This window comes from Cetorhinus maximus, chromosome 23 (assembly GCF_964194155.1).
Source record: "Cetorhinus maximus chromosome 23, sCetMax3.hap1.1, whole genome shotgun sequence".
In the NCBI taxonomy this organism is placed as follows: domain Eukaryota; kingdom Metazoa; phylum Chordata; class Chondrichthyes; order Lamniformes; family Cetorhinidae; genus Cetorhinus; species Cetorhinus maximus.
In genome coordinates, this window is record NC_135901.1 from 51889701 (window position 1) to 51906357 (window position 16657).

Here is a 16657-nt window from a genome sequence, read left to right on the forward strand (position 1 = left end):
AGTTACTCTACCCAGCTCACAGTAAGTCTCCTAGTGGAACGAGGAACAGGACAACGTTCTGCATGGATAATATTTGATAGACCTGGAAATGCCTGAAAGGGAGAACAGGAAGTTAAAGATGCGACATGAAAGCGGCAGAATTTGACGTGTGTCAGTTGCTTTCAGTGATGAATGTCTGCCGTGGCAATGTGAGAGATTTTACTGCCGACTGTTTACACTGACACAAATATCACTCCTGACCAATCAATCACAACTGCTCTTTGAAAGCATGGCGCCAGGCCGAATGGCCTCTTTCTTTGCTGTAACTGTCTATAATTTTATGTCTCCCAGCATCACTTCCCAGTCATTCCGACATTTTATTACACGCTTGGGGGAATGTACTTTTTTACATTCTCGTTTTTGAAGTCAAGACACTGAGCAAACTCAAAGTTTTTCTTAAATTCCTGAGCAGGATTTGGAACCAGACCAATTGAACGACACTGTATTGGTGCCAATCCTTCACTGCAGCTACCCCTTAAAAACACCTCTGGTGAAAGTGTCTGAAAAATGGCAAATGTGGCCCAGATAAAGCACGTTGCAAGAGTTACAGACAGCTTTCCTCGTGGTTCAGAGGTAAGGATTCGGCCCTTTCACCGCCGTGGCCCGGACTCGATTCCCGACCAGGCAATGAAGGTTTATTGATGTGGTAAAAACTGTTAAAACAGGCCTGATTTACTTATTGATTGAAAACGGAAACTCACAACAGCTCCGACCGAATCAGTGGAGTGAGAGTTGAAGTTTCACATCAGAGCTGCAAATATCACACGTGGAACAGCTTCGAGAAGAAATACAGTCCCTAATGTCCGAGGGGTATCAGTTTGGACTGTTTGTATTTACAAATTCATTCTCTCGATGTGTTCATTGCCTTAACCACTCGACCACAAGGACTCGGTGTCTGTTTAAATGTTGCTCAGTGAAAATTTCAATCGCCCTCCGCTTTGTAACATACGGACACTTAGTAACTGAACAGTCTCCACTCAGAAATACAGAAAGAAAATTCCTCTTGAACCTTTTAAACCGGTTTTTATTTTCTCTGCACGATTTTAATATGAAGCCACACAAGTAAGGTGAATAAAGTGGGGATTGCTAAAAATGAGGAACTGAACCACATTGACACACACACAGCGGAACACTCACAGACATAAACATCGACAGTGACAGAGGCCTAAGGAGAGACAAACACCCAGAAAGAAAGGATGTCACCAAACTCGCTCAGTTTTACTCCATTTCCGTCTGCAGATTTCGCAAATCCTTGCAGATGAATGGAAATAAGAAAGCACGGAAGTTTCTGTTTGATTCTATTTACCCGATAACTAATTCTGTTGGTCAACATCGGGAATAATGAGAACCGCAGTCAGCAAACCAACATTGGGGAAACCCCGATGGATGTCAAAACCGTCGCCCTCAACACTCGTCCGCTACTAACAGCAATTCCTTCGGGAAAACATGTTCATATCAAATCAGAGCATTCAGGAGATGACGTATTGGCATTGTCACTGGGCTAGAAACCCAGAGATAAAAGAAAAATACTGTGGATGCGGGAAATCTGAAGTGAAAACAGAAAATACTGGAAAAATTCAGCATGTCTGGCAATATTTCTGGTAGAGAAATAGAGTTAATGTTTCAATTCCGTGTGACTCTTCTTTGGAGTTCTTTGAAAGTCGCACACAGGGCCGAATGGCCTCTATCTTTGCTGTAACTTTCTATAATTTGATATTTCCCAACACCACTTCTTTCACACTCATTCTGCCATTTTATAATCCACTTTTGCGAGTGGGTTCAAAGCTCAACTACGTGCACAAGACTGGAAGGAGTCTGCGACTCTGGATAATCGGCATTCTGCACATTCCTGTCATCAGTGTCTGGGAGAATCAGGAAGATGAGATCCCAGATTATCTTTACCATGTCATCTGCAAACCCCTTCTTTCTAAAATCCTTGGGCCCCACATTCTCTGTCCCTGCTTTCCAGGGAAAGCTTGGGTTCATGAACTGACTGTGTCTGCATCAAGCAGCTAATTGACCTGGTAGCTGGACGGGCAGAGGGAGCTGGAGGCGAGGCAGGGACAGAAGCAGAAACAGATGCGACATGAAAGTGTTTAGAAGTGTGTCAGTTACTTTCAGTGATGAATGTCTGCCATGTGTTCCCTTGTCAGTTTCACAACAGCCGCAGTGATCAGGTTGGTGGGTTTAGGAAATTGACAGTTACAAATGAGCAGCTTGTGGGGATATTTCACCTCACTGTCAATTTCATGTTCCAGCTCACAGAAACCGTTGTTGTAATTGACTGAAGAATTCATTCCAGTTAAAATGGAAACAGGGATAAAAGCAGCGTCAATAAACCAAACTGAAATGAGTTTGCCAGTTTACCTGGTGGTCTAGTGGTCAGGATTCGGCGCTTTCACCGCCGCAGCCCGGGTTTGATTCCCGGTCAGGGAATGCAGTCTTATTGATCTTGTGGAATTGTCAAAATGAGCATTAATTACTTATTGATTGAAAACATTTAGCAGCTCCACCAGAATCAGTTGAAGTTTCGCCTCAGAGCTGGAAATATCACACTTAGAACAGGCCGGGGACAAAGACAGAAGCGGAGTGAAAGAAGGACCAGAGAAGGGCTGGTTGCAAAGCACTGACCACAGGGATGGTGGCGCCAGGCAAAATATGGGTGGGAGAAGGACAAATTCTGGTGCCTACTGTTTGCATTGACAAAAATATCACTCCTGATGTATCAACCAATCACAAGACTAATTGAACCACACATTAATGGTGACACTCCTTCACTGGAGCTCACCGCGACCAAAGAGCACTGTTATCATCAGCCTGTTATGTAACTTCTTGCAGTCTATCTGCTGAACAATAAAAGCTTATCGCAGCTCTGCTTTCTTCACATTGAAATCCAGTGCGAAAATACGAGAAATTTCAAAGCTGAACAACGTAGACAAGACTGGAAGGAGAGTGTGACTGTGCATAATCGGCACTGTGCACATTCCTGTAGTCAGTACCTGGGGGAATCAGGAAGATCCTGGTGTCTCTTTAGCCTGTTATCTGTAAACCGATCACGTTGTGTATTACGTTCGCACTAACTGACTGCGTGTGGTCAAACAGCTCCTGGAAGGGCGGAGAGAGATGGAGGTGAGACAGAAAGAGATGTGACATGGAAGTGCTTTGAATCAGTGGTGAATGTCCGTCGTGTGCCAGTTTCAAAGGAACAGAGGTTGGTGGTTATTTGTTTTAAAGAAGCTGCACTCAACGTGCGGCGAGCCCACAACCCTGAGATTTAAAGCCTTTGATCTACCAGTTGAACTAGCCGGGCATACATAACATATGTATCCCATATCCGAACATACATGGAGATAACTGTTGCTTTCCACCTGGAGCCTCAGCTTGTCCTGAATGTCAAAGTGTAGAAGGTAATCGAACTACACAAGCCCCAAGGTTGCAATACATTCCTCTCAATCATCAATAACAACATTCACATCTTCCACTTCTTAGCTGCACCTCCTTCCAAACATTGCAAACTCCTCTTGCATCTTTCATCCTGATAATTTTCTCTGTAACATTTTCATCTGAAGCTGCACAACTAATGGGAATAAAGTTTGTGATGGTAAAAATGTGTTCACCTCCTCGGGAAACTGAATCACTTTGACACACACAAAGGAACACACGCACAGGGATAAACACCGAGACTGACAGAGGGCAAGGGTTTGTCTCTAAGGAGAGACAAACGCCCAGAAAGCAAGCATGACACCAAGTTTTGCTCCATTTCCACTGCAGGTTTCGTTAACGAACAGAAATAGGAAAACGCCCGCTTGTTTTGTTGGATTTTATTCAATGTAGCCGATAATTAACTCTGTAGACACAGAGTTTAAAACAGGAATAATGAAAAGCAGGAAACCCAAATGGATTTGGACTCCATCGCCTAAACCACTCGACTACGATGACTGCCCCTATCCACAGGTTAATTTTGTTGGTATAAAATTATAGGCGGCCACAGCAGAGAAGGAGTACATTCGGCTCATTGTGTCCGTGCCAGCTCATGGAAGAGGAATTCAGCTCATTCAACAATCCCGCCTTTTCTCTGCAGCCATTTATATTTTTATTGTCTCTCCTCAGTGTTACTGTTAAAGTGAAAGACCGCACACACCTGCTTTAACTGTGAGCTGGCACTTTTTCGACTGATAGGGCAATTCTAACAGCAGTGGGATTTGAAACCACGCCTCAATAAAGAAAAAGATATTAAACCATTGACAATCACTACAGCTGCGATACCAAGCTCACGATACTCTTCCACTTCACTTTGACTGGATCTGGACTCCATTACCTGAACCACTCGGCCACGATGACTGGTCCTATGGATAGGTTAGTGTTGTTCGTATAAAATTATAGATGTCTAAAGCAGAGGAGGAGGAAATTCGGCCCAGACTGTCCATGCCAGATTATGGAAGAGGAATTTAGCTAATTCGACAACCCCACATTTTCTCCACAGCCATTTATATTTTTATTGTGTCTCCTTGTTCTTCCTGTTAAAGTGATACACCGCAAACACCTGCTCTAACTGTGAGCTGGCACCTTTTCGACCAATAGGACAATTTAGCAGCAGTGGGATTAGGAACCACGCCTCAATAAATAGTGAAACCTTAAACCAACACCTACAACAACTCAGCTGAATTACCGAGCTCAGGGTGCTACTGCCCATTGCTTTGTCTGATATCGCTCCAGAAACAGAACAGAATCAAAGCAGCAACAATACGTCATAAGGCCCCACAAGCCTCCTCCGTCACTTAATAAGATCATGGCAGATCCCCAACCTCAACACCAATTTCCCACCCGATCCCGATCGCCCTTCATTCCCTTAGAGTCCAAAAATCAGGAGAAATTGGATGTTTTTTCTTCCATTGATCCGAGAGTTCTGTGGACCCCTGGTTGGAATCAACAATAATAAGAAGCACAGTCGGTAAGATTGGAACTTTCCTGGGGAAACCCCAGTGGATTTTAAAAGCATCGTTTTAACCACTCAGTGAAGAGTGACACATTCAACCACCTATAGCCACTTTACCGAACTCAGACTATTAGTGTCCATCACCTTGGCTGGTATTGCTACTCAAATAGAACAGGAGCAAAGCAGCAGAAATACTTCATAAGGCCCCACAAGCCTCCTCCGTCACTTAGTAAGATCATGGCTGTTCCCCAGTCCCAGCACCAATTTCCCACCCGATCCCAATAGCCCTTCATTCCCTTAGAGTCCAAAAATCAAGAGAATTTTTGGATGCTTTTTCTTCCATTGTTCCGGGAGTTCTGTGGACACCTGGTTGAAATCAGCAATAATAAGAAGAACATTCGGTAAGGTTTGAATTTACCTGCGGAGACTCCAATGGATTTTAGAACCATCCATTTAACCAATGCTTTTCATTCATTCATCAATAACACCATTCACAGCTTCCGCTTCTCAGCTGCACCTCCTTCCAAACATTGGGATCCATTTTCCTCAGGATTTCTTTCTGGATTTAATGTTTAGCTGCTTTGTGACCTCATTTTGAAATCAGAATCGCTTCAATATCCAACACAAATTGAATTGCAAACCTGACGGACAAACAATGGAAAAATGTCACTCGGTAACACAAATCCCATGGTGCTCATTTTCAGATTCACAACAGTTAACTTTTCAATAAAGTGAAGGGATTTTACAGTGAAACGATTTAGAAAGTTTGTGTGACTTTTATTTGTGACTCACTCACTCGGGTATTCTGTAAATGCTGCTCGGAGGTTTAAGTGACGGGGCTATAATCTACCTGCGTTTTCCTGAGTCTGTGCTCGGTGTATTGGGAGGTTTGGCCCGGGTTGGAGTATCTCGCGTCCCAGAGATGGGCAGTAACCCGCTTATTGAAGCTGCAGTCGCCGCTTTCTGCTGGCAGCGGGTGATTGGAGAGTGCGGGGCCGGAATATTGCTGCTTTCTGCTTTTCCCTGTCTCACTCACTGTGGAGCTGAGGAAGAGAGAATAATTGATGAGTTTGTTTCTATCCAATAACTTCATAAATTTCCAATGGGCTAGGTATCGGTACATGATAGGTTTAATTGTTTTCTCGTTATATTTGAAATTAATATTCGAAAATGCCACTTACCTGGGAGCTCACTGGTTAACAGTGGAACTGGCAACATTTTGGGGGTCTTTCGTTTCAGCACAAGTACCCAATGACAGCCCGGAACTGTGTGATAATCAATGCTGATGGGGAGAAAACAATGAAAGCTTTGCCCCTGCGTGGTCTGTAACCACCAACCTTTCGGTTAACAGCCGAACGCGCTGACCAATTGCGCCACAGAGACTGATACAGCAGCAAACCAGGGTATCAGTGAGTTAAAGCTTCAGATTGCTGCTACCGGAATGACAATTGTCTCTAGCAGTTTTACTCGTCCAAAATAAAGGGTGGGACATTCATTGTGGATAAATGGAAACAGACTGATCCCACCCAATGCAGACACATCCATGTCACCGGGAACCAGCTCTCCTACAACCGGTGCCGCCTTCCTTCGAATCTTTCGCTGTCTTGTCTGTTACCAAGTATTCTGATTGTCCCGAAGCCGATATTAGGTTTGAGTTCCTGATGTGCAGTAACGAGAATCAATTCAATGTCTCAAATCAGTTAATTTCACTGATAACATCAGAGTCAATGTTCCAGCGTCTTAAAGAAGGGAAAGGTGCCTTGACTGTCTCTGGTCAGTCGAATTGTCCACCTTTCATTCTCCCCTGATTCCGGTTCCCAAAGAGTTTCTAAAAATTCGCAAAGCTGGAGACTGGGTTTTCTGTTCTGGTTCCTTCTCCATTTTCCCACCTGCCAACTTACAATATTTTCCAAAATCTCATCTCAAACCCCCGCCTTGCATCATGTTCAGAGATGAGGAAATTCAGTTTTGTGGAGAAATTATAGACACCGGGATTGTTCTGTTTAGAGCAAAGAAGTTTAAGTGGAGAATTCATGGAGCTGTTCAAAATGATGTGGCTGGGGGCAGTGCGGACGGGCGGCTGGATGTTGTAGATAAGGAGAGACTGTTCCCACTGACGGGGGTCAGTAACCACAGGATTGGGAGTCAAGGATAGTTAAGGAAAGGCAGACTTGCATTTATACAGCGCTTTTCCTGACCAGCGGATGTCTGAAACCACTTTGAAGCCAATTAAGCACTTTTTGAAATAAAAACAGAAAATACTGGAGAAACTCAGCAGTTTCGCTTTCCACAGACACTCTCAGACCTGCTGAGTCCTACCTGCATTTTATGTTTTTATTTCAGATTTCCAGTATTTTGCTTTTATTGAAGGAGAGTTGTTGTTTTAATGCAGGGAATACGGCAGCCAATCACTGCTTGACAAACACCCAAAGCCAGGGACTTGACAATGCGCAGATCTTATAATCTTGGTTGAAGGATAAACAGTGACCAAGGCACATGACCACATCCTGCTGTCTTCAACAAACTTCAATCTGCAAGTTTTAATGGTGGTTCTGGCCAGTATAGAACGAGGCAACTTTTCACATATTAGCTAAACATGATAACCACTGCCCTGTAGAAACAGGGGACAGGAGAAAAGCTCAATTGCCCTCACTAAAATGTTAAGCGGTGACGTCATGCAGCAACATTTTGAGTCTTTATTTTGAAGAAATTGAATTCGGCTGCTCTCTTTGGGAATGTTGGGAGACAGACTGATCCAATAATGTCATCATCAAAAGGCACAGCTCTACAAGAGGTCCATAGTATCGATGTCAGTTTTCCACAAAGAGCTTTCGAGTTAATCTCAATTACTTTGTCTCTTTCCATAACCCTGATTTTTTTTCTCCCTTTCAAGTCATTGTCCAATTCCCTTTTGAAAACTCTGAGTTAAGAGAAACAATATTGAAAGAGGTGCAGGAGCTGCTGCCGTGTCCATGCTCAGTGTGTGAAAATTAATAAAGATTCCCTGACTCATTGAGATGAAGGGTTGGATTCTGAATTCTTTAACAATTATTCAAATTTTACAAATAGTTGATATCTAATCGAATTTTCAGAAAACAAATGTCTATTCTGACCAATCATCTCCTCATTTTCCTCAGTCGATACCTTTTACCAACATTTCATTGAGCAAACACGCACAGTCACGACAGGAAAAAAACACATAATTTGAAACTTTGAAATAGTGAAACATTGAAATAATGAAGTTAATAGTGCAGATGATTTCTTTATGTTACAAAGTGCAGGATGATCTGATTAACTGGTGGAGCTGGTTCGAGTTTCCCAATGACATGTTCCTGCTCCTTTGCTTCTGTTCTATTTCGATGATAATACCAATGAAGGAAATTAGGAGCAACCATATACAACGTGGTAGTGTGGCCGAGCGGTTTAAGGCGCTGGATTAAGGCTCCAGTCTTGACAGAGGCCAATTCCACCACTGCCAAACGTTCAGGTGATCTACCTTTTGGGATCAGCCCCATTTGGACCAACAGAGACCAGCTCACATTAAACCCAGCAGAGTGTGCGGTGTTTTATTTTGATAGGAAAAACGAGGAGAGACAATATAAATACCAGTTGCTGTGGGGAAAAGGCGGGGTGTGGAATTGCTGTCGTTGAGTCGACCTTCCAGAGGGTCAGCATGTGAACGACATGCTGAATGGCCGTCTGATGTAGCCGTCTATGAGTTTATACAAAAATCATTAATGCAAATCTGGGGCTTGTATTTGTGACCGAGTGGTTCAGGCGACGGGTTTTGAATGCATTGGGATCTCCACAGGTAGGCTGGAATCCTGCCAATTACGCTTCTTATCATTCCTGAATTTTACAGTGTACCTGCACAATTAATTGACCGAATAAGTTGAATAAAAATCATCTAAAACCTCCAGCATTCTCTAATTTCTATTCGTCTGCAAACATTCGCAAAAGTTGCAGCGAGAAATGGAACAAAAACGGAACCAGGTTGGTGTCAGGCTTGATTTCTGGCTGTTCGTCTCTCCTTCGAGAAAATCCCTTGCCCTTTGTCACTCTCGGTGTATATGTCTGTGTTTGTTCCTCTGTGTGTGTCAATGTGGTTCAGTTCCCCAAGGGCATGAACATATTTTTACCATCAGAAACTTTATTCACATTAGTTTCAAATTTCACAGAGAAAAATATCAGGATGGAAGATGCAGGAGGAGTTTGCAATGTTTGGAAGGCGGTGCAGCTAAAAATTGGAAGATTCAGGGAGAAGTTTTCTTCCCACTTAACACAAGTTATGGAACCTGATCTGGGAGGTATTTGTGTCGGTGTAAACAATAAAGCTTCCCTTATTTCCGCTATATTTTGCCTTGCAGCAATATCTCTCTGGTTAGGGCTTTGCAACCTATCACAGACCTTCTCTCATTCCCTATCTTCACCTCTATGTTTGTTCTCGACCTGTTGCACGGGTGACATTTCCAGCTCTGAGGAAGAACTCCAGCTCTCACTCCACTGATTCTGGCAGAGACGAGCGTCTTCTGTTTTTAATCAAGAAACAGCTCAGACTCATTTTAACAGTTTGCACGCGGATCAGTAAATCTCCATTCCCTGACTGGGAATTAAACCTGGACCACAGCAGTGAAAGCGCTGAATCCTGACCGCTAGAAAATCAAGAAAGCTGCTCACAAGCCTCACAACCCGGCTTATCTATGCCACCTGTGCCTTTTATTTTTGTTTCAGATCTCTTTCACCAGAGACACGTTTCATAAGAATATAAGAACATTATAAATTGGAGCAGGAGTCGGCCATTCGGCCCCGCAAGCCTGCCCCACTATTCAATAAGATCATTGTTACTCTGCCCCAGGCCTTAACTCCTCTTTCCTGCCAGCTCTTCATAGCCCTCAATCCCCGATATTTCAAAAATATATCTACTTCCTCTTTAAATACTCTCAGTGAGATACCCTCCACAACTCTCTTGGGTAGAGAATTCCAAACATTCACTACCCTCTGGGAGAAGAAATTCCTTCGCATCTCAGTTTTAAATGAGTGCCCCTGATTCTGTAATTATGTCCTCTAGTTGGAAGTTCCCCCATTAGTTGATACATCTTCTCAACATCCACTCTGTCAACCTCCTCAGAATCTTGCACGTTTCAATAAGATTACCCCTCAGTCTGCTAAACTCTAACGAATAAAGTCGTCACCTGCTTCACAGTTCTTGATTAGTCAACCCCTTCATCCCAGGAATCAGCCTAGTGAATCTCTTTTGAACTGCCTGCAATGCCAATACATGCTTCCTTAAATCTGGGGACCAAAACTGTACACAGGACTCCAGGTGCGGCCTCACCAACACCCTGTACAGCTGTAACAAGGCTTCCCGATTTTTAAACTCCAACCACGAGCAAAACAGGCAAAAGTTCCATTTGCCTTCTTACTTACTTGCTGCAACTGCATGCCAAGTTTTTATGTTTCATGCATAAGAACACCCAGATGCCTCTGTGCTGCACTTCTTTTGGGGTCTCCCTCCAGTTAAATAATATTCTGCCTTTCAATTCTTCCTAGCAATGTGTATGATCTCAAACTTTCCTACATTAAACTCCATCTGCCAACTTGTGCCCACTCACTCAACCTATCTATATCCCCTTGAAGATTCCTCAGGTCCTCATCACAACCTGAACTCCCACCTATTTTTGTATCGTCAGAAAATTTGGATACATTACACTCTGCTCCCTCCTCCGTGTCATTAGTATAGATAGTAAATAATTGAGTCCCTGAGACTGATCCTTATGGCACTCCACTAGTTACATCTTTCCAATCCGAAAATACCCGGCTCTCTGCCTTCTGTGTGTTAAATTGGGCTCTTCACATTGCAGGGTTTGTGTAGGGTAATAAGGATCACAGTCTCTCACACACGGAACTTTCCCCGCTCGAAATGGGTTAGAAGTATTAACAGAATTCAGTGTGAGGAAAGGTTGCATCGTTCCCGTTTGTTGTTAAATAGTAACTGGATGCAATATTTCAAAACCATGTGACATTTATACTTCTCCAGGTTTTGAGTAATATTCTGAAAAATGCATGGCTCTGAAAAAAGAGGGAAAGATGGGGACGGATTTGCTTCAAGGTTGTTCGCACATGTGTGAGGTGTTGAATGAGCTGCTGATGTGCTGTGTCATTTGATGATTTAATGTTCGATCAATTTCTCTGCCGCAGGTCTCAGGTTCTCAGCCGAATTGTACTTCCATAAAAAAAGGTTCGGAACTGCAATAAGACAGCAAAGTTTAATATTCTAGGTCGTTCTGCAAGGAGCTGCGTGTAGTTTTTGTAGTCCAGTGATTATCACATTTGCTTTACATGGGGAAGACTCTCTGGTTCAAAACTCACTGCAGAGCAGTAGAACTGGCAACATTTGTGGAAAAATTTATTGCCGCCGTTGACAACCCAAATCTGTGTGACAATGAATGTTGATGGGAGGAAAAAACATTGGAAGCTTCGTCCCTGAGAACCATCAAACTGTCAGTTCGTCGAACACGCTGATCTATTGTGCTGTAGGGACTAATGTAACTTTCCACGTTCTTTGCACAAGTGCAGCCGAGTCTCTTTGAACATCAGCACATCTTTCTCACCTTTTCAAACGTGTTCTGCTTTGTTGCTTTTGAAAAATTACTACGACTAACTGAGTTACTTCAGTCTTTACTACATTTTTCTCCGTCTTACATCTTGTTGTCCAGTCACTTCTGATATATTATAAAAACAGAAATTCCTGGAAAAACTCAACAGTTTTGAGTTTTCTCACAGACTTAGCGGTGAGGGAAACACTGTTCACGTTTCAAGTCCGTATGACTCTTCTTCAGAGATGAAGGGAAGTAGAAATTGTTTGAATTCTCCTGTTTAAGCGGGGCGGGGAGGGGGCGGGGCGGGGAGGGGGCGGGGCGGGACGGGGAGTGGGCGGGGCTGGGCGGGGAGGGGGAGGGGCGGGGCGGGACGGGTTGAGCAGGTAATTCTGGATAGAAGGTCAGCGATACGTGGGGGCTAAGGAGAGACTGACGAAGATGCCCTGGGCACAAGACAAAGGGGATGTTAATGGTAGTGGTGAGGGCTGAGGAAGGTGCTGATAGTGGTATAAAGGTAAGAAAGCAGAATGTGTGAATAGCAGAACAAGGGTCAGCGCTCTGTGAAAAAACAACATGGAACGAGTAACAGATGGCCCTTTTGGGGGTGGGATGTGGGAGGGGGAGATAATTGGGGAAAAAAAGATAGAAAAGGGGATAATAAAAAGGGGTGGGGTGAAATAATGAATAAATGAATGAATAATATGTTAATAAAATACTTTTTTATAAAGAGATTTTGAAAAGGGTGAAAATGGAGGAGAGAGTTCATGATCTGAAGCTGCTGAACTCAGTGTTAAATCCGGAAGGCTGGAAAGTGCCTAATCGGAAGATGAGGTGTTGTTCCTCCAGTTTGTGTTGAGCTTCACTGGGACATTGCAGCAAGCCAAGGGCAGACATGTGGGCATGAGAGCAGGGTGGTGTGTTGAAATGGCAAGTGACAGGGAGGTCCGGGTCATGCTTGCAGACAGGCTGAAGGTGTTCTGCAAAGCGGTCGCCCGTCTGCGTTTGGTCTCTCCAATGTAGGGGAGACCACATTGGGAGCAGCAAATGCAATGGACCAAATTGGAGGTGCAAATGAAGCGCTGCTTCAGCTGGAAGGAGTGCTTGGGCCCTTGGAAGGTGAAGAGAGAGGCCCCTAAATGGCCAACTGTCATTGCTCTATGTTGTTCTTTCACAGAGTGCTGATCATTGTTCTGCTATTCACACATTCTGCTTTCCTACCTTTATGCAACTATCAGCACCATTTTTAGCCCTCACCGCTATCATTAACACTCCCTTTGTCTTGTGCCCATAATATCTTCGTCAATTCCTCCTGACCTCCCCACCAGCTCCACCCCACCCCCTCGTAAACAGTATAAAAAGTGAACATTTCTGCTTCTCTTCAGCTCTGAAGAAGATCACATGGACTCGAGACGTTGACTCTGTTTCTCTCTCCACAGATGCTGTCAGATGCTGAGTTTTTCCAGCATTTTTAGTTTTTATTTCAGATTTCCAGCATCCGCAGTTCTTTAACTTAAAAGCAAAATGCTTCAAAAAGCAAACTTTTTCTTATATATTGTTCTGCGGTTTTTCAGCTTTCCACATAACTCAGTATTCTCAACTAAGGATCAATCGTGGGCCCTAGTGAAGGTTGAACTCGCAACCCCTGGTTTATAAAACCAGCAGACCAAACACTGAGCTATGGAGCCACCGGCTAAATGGAGCACACGGGAAAGTCGACCATATTTAATAGACCGAGGTAGATGCTAAGTCCCAGGTGGGTGACATTTGATAGACCTGGAAATGTCTGAGAGGGAGAACAGGAAGTTAAAAGATGTGACATGAAAGCAGCAGAATTTGATGTGCGTCAGTTACTTTCAGTGATGAATTTCTGCCGTGTGTCGCCTTGTCAGTTTCACAGGAGCCGCAGGGATGAGGTTGGCGGCACCTGGTTAAAATGAGGAATAATGTGAACTGTAGTCAGCAGGATTCAAACCTACAGGGGGAGACTCCAATGGATTTCCAATCCATCACCGTAAACATTGAATTATGACCAACAGCTGCTCGCGAGCTCAAATGTGTTCTTATCAAATCAGGAATGGCTGCAAAATAAGTCAATCGGCCCATTGTGTCTGTGCTGGCTCTCTGGAAGAGCAACTCAACCAATTCCACACACCCGCCTTTACTCCAACAACATTACATTTTTATTGCCCCTCCGTGTTTTTCCAAACAAAATAAAGGACCGCAACCCGCCCTATATTAAACTAGAATCTCCTCTTGTTCTCCGAAAGGGAATTCCTAAAGTGCCCGAAAGTGGGAATGTGACTTAAACTACGGCAGCGCTGGGATTCGGATCCACTCCTCCAGGGACTGGAAGAAACCCAAATCCAAATCTTCATGTCACTGGGTCAGGGAAACTGTGCATGGATTCTGCAGAAACTCCTTCTTCAAAAGTGAATTAGACAGTTACTTGAAATAGAGAAATTGAGGCTTATGGAAAGAGAGAAGAATATTGAGACTAATTTATTGCTCTTTAAAAAGACGCTGCGATGATCTAATAACTCCCCAACATGCTGTGCCATTTGATGATGACATTGTTCATCAGTCTGTCTCCAGCATTCCTGATGAGAACAGCCGAATTCAATTCCTTCAAAACAAAGGCCTAAAGTGCTGCTGTGGAACTGCATTATAGTCAGGTGTACTAGGCTCCTTGTGCGTCGAGTTTCTGTAGTGTAGTGGTTATCACGTTCGCCTTACGTGTGAAAGGTCCCCAGTTCAAAACCAGGCAGAAACTTTATCGAAACTTGTTCAATTAGGTGAGAGGAAAAGTTGCTTTGCTCCTGCTTGTTCTTGAATGTTAGCTGAATGCAGAATCTAACAGCCGGATTACACTTGCTCTTTGTCCTTTCACAAAGTGGACAGTCAGCAAAATGAGGATATCCTTCAGCTGGCAGCGTGTGAGTGGAGAATATTCAATGAAAAACATATCTTTTGGAACTCGCCGGGTAACGAAAGAGCTGACGATTTCTGCCCTTTATTGTCACTTAAGGACCCAATGACAACCCGGGACTGTGTGACAATGAATGCTGCTCCAACTAACAGCAATCGCTGTTGTCATTGGCTGAAGAAGTCGTTTGTGTTCTACATAAACGTGTCATTTTGTGGGAGAGAAGTGTCTCTGGTGAAAGCGATGTGAAATGAAAATAAAATGCACAGATAGCATGGATAAGTCGGGCTGTGAAGTAGCAAGCCTGGGGGTCTAGTAGTTAGGATTCGGCGCTTATAAATGTCATGCGAATTATTAAAATAAATGTGCATTACTTCCTGATTGAAAACTGAAAACGCATATCAGCTCCGCCTGAATCAGTGGAGTGAGAGCTGGAGTTTTGCATCAGAGCCGGAAATGTCACCCATGCAACAGGCCGCGAACAAACACAGAGGTGAAGGTAGGAAATGAGAGAAGGGCTGTGATAGGCTGCAAATCAATGACTGTAAAGATGATGGTGCAAGGAAAAATGTGGGGGTAATAGGGGAGATTTCACTGTTTACACCGACACAAATATCCCCTAGATCTGGTTCTGAATCTGGTGCCAAATGGCAAAAAAATTCTCCCTGAATTTGCTGAGCCCCATGACGTCAAAGGAGCTGAACACAAGGGAAGAAGGTGGATTTTGCTGGAATGGGTTGTAATGACTGTGAAGGCAGCAGCAGTGGGGATGGAAATGAAACAATTATAGAAAGGTACAGCACAGAAACAGGCCATTCGCCCATCGTGCTGCTTTGAGAGAGCAGTTGTGATTGGTTGATCAGGAGTGATATTTGTCCCAGTTTGAGCAACAGGAAGAAAAATCAGTCCCATTCCCACCCACATTTTGCACCCTCATCCCTTTAGTACGTTTCTCTCTCAGGCCTTGTAACCTATCACATTCCTTCCCTTTTGTCCTTTCACTCACCTTCCTCCGCCTCTGGACTTGTTTTCCACCTGTTACATCTCTGACTTTTCCAGCTCTGATGAAAGATCATCCAGCTGGAAGATTAACTCTGTTTCTCACTCCACAGACGCTGCCAGACCTGGTTTCATTTAATCAGGGATTTCTGTTCATTGTGACAGTTCACACAGCCATAAGGAAACGGTTTTGTCCGGGAATTGAACTTAGACTGCGGCAGTAAACGCGCCACATCCTCAGCTCGAAACACTCTGGCTTCCAGTGACGTTTTCACACATAAACCAGCAACTCTGGTTTTCACAAAGTGGGATGGTGAAAGTCTCAGTTTGAGTGGTGACACTGCCGAAGCAATGGAGAGCTGGGAATCACCTATGGAAGCTGCAAAGTTTTCAGGAATAATGGCGCCCAGCGTGGGGCTCGAACACACGGCCCGGAAATTAAGAGTTTCATCCTCTAGCGATGGAGCTCGCCGGGCATGCAAGTACAATCTTTCATATTCCAAAATACAGGGATAGAAATCCTGATTTCCACTTCGTGTCTCAGCTTGTTCTGAGTTTAACTCATGTGAATAAAGCTTGTGATGATAATAAGGTGTCCATCGCCTTGGGGAACTGAACCACATTGACACACACAGGAACACACACAGACATAGACACCGAGAGTGACAGAGGCCTCAGGAGAGACAAACACCCGGAAAGCAAGGATGTCACCGACTTGGCCAATTACTGTTCCTTTTCAGGTTGCAAGTTTAGTGAATGTTTATACATGAACAGAAATGAATAAACACGGAAGTGAAGCAGGCAAAGCACACGGGAGTGTTTGGAAGAGTTTTATTCAATCTAACCAGCAATTAATTCAGGAGGCAACTAAAGAAAGATTTATATTCACCCAGACTCGAACTTGTGTCAGAAGACACCAACAGATTATAAAATCATCACCTTAACCACTTGGCCCCGACTACAGACCTTAAAACAATTCTAATGTTAGTCATATTACCTCCCAGAACGGTTATAGCAGAGAAAGAGTGCATTCGGCTCCACATGTTCCCCAGAAATTTACACTGACTCTCCTTGTCTACCTACCAAAGTGAAGATCTTATTACGTCACTTACTTCGAGCCCATTCTGAGATGACGTGACTGAAAGGGCAACACATACGGAA

At 43.9% G+C, this 16657-nt stretch overlaps 1 non-coding gene across 1 annotated transcript; it reads left to right on the plus strand.

The window, feature by feature from the left end:
* Positions 1-14271: 14271 nt before the first annotated feature.
* Positions 14272-14344, plus strand: trnav-uac (transfer RNA valine (anticodon UAC)). The gene has a single exon. It is a non-coding gene; the product is annotated as a tRNA-Val (tRNA).
* Positions 14345-16657: the final 2313 nt, after the last annotated feature.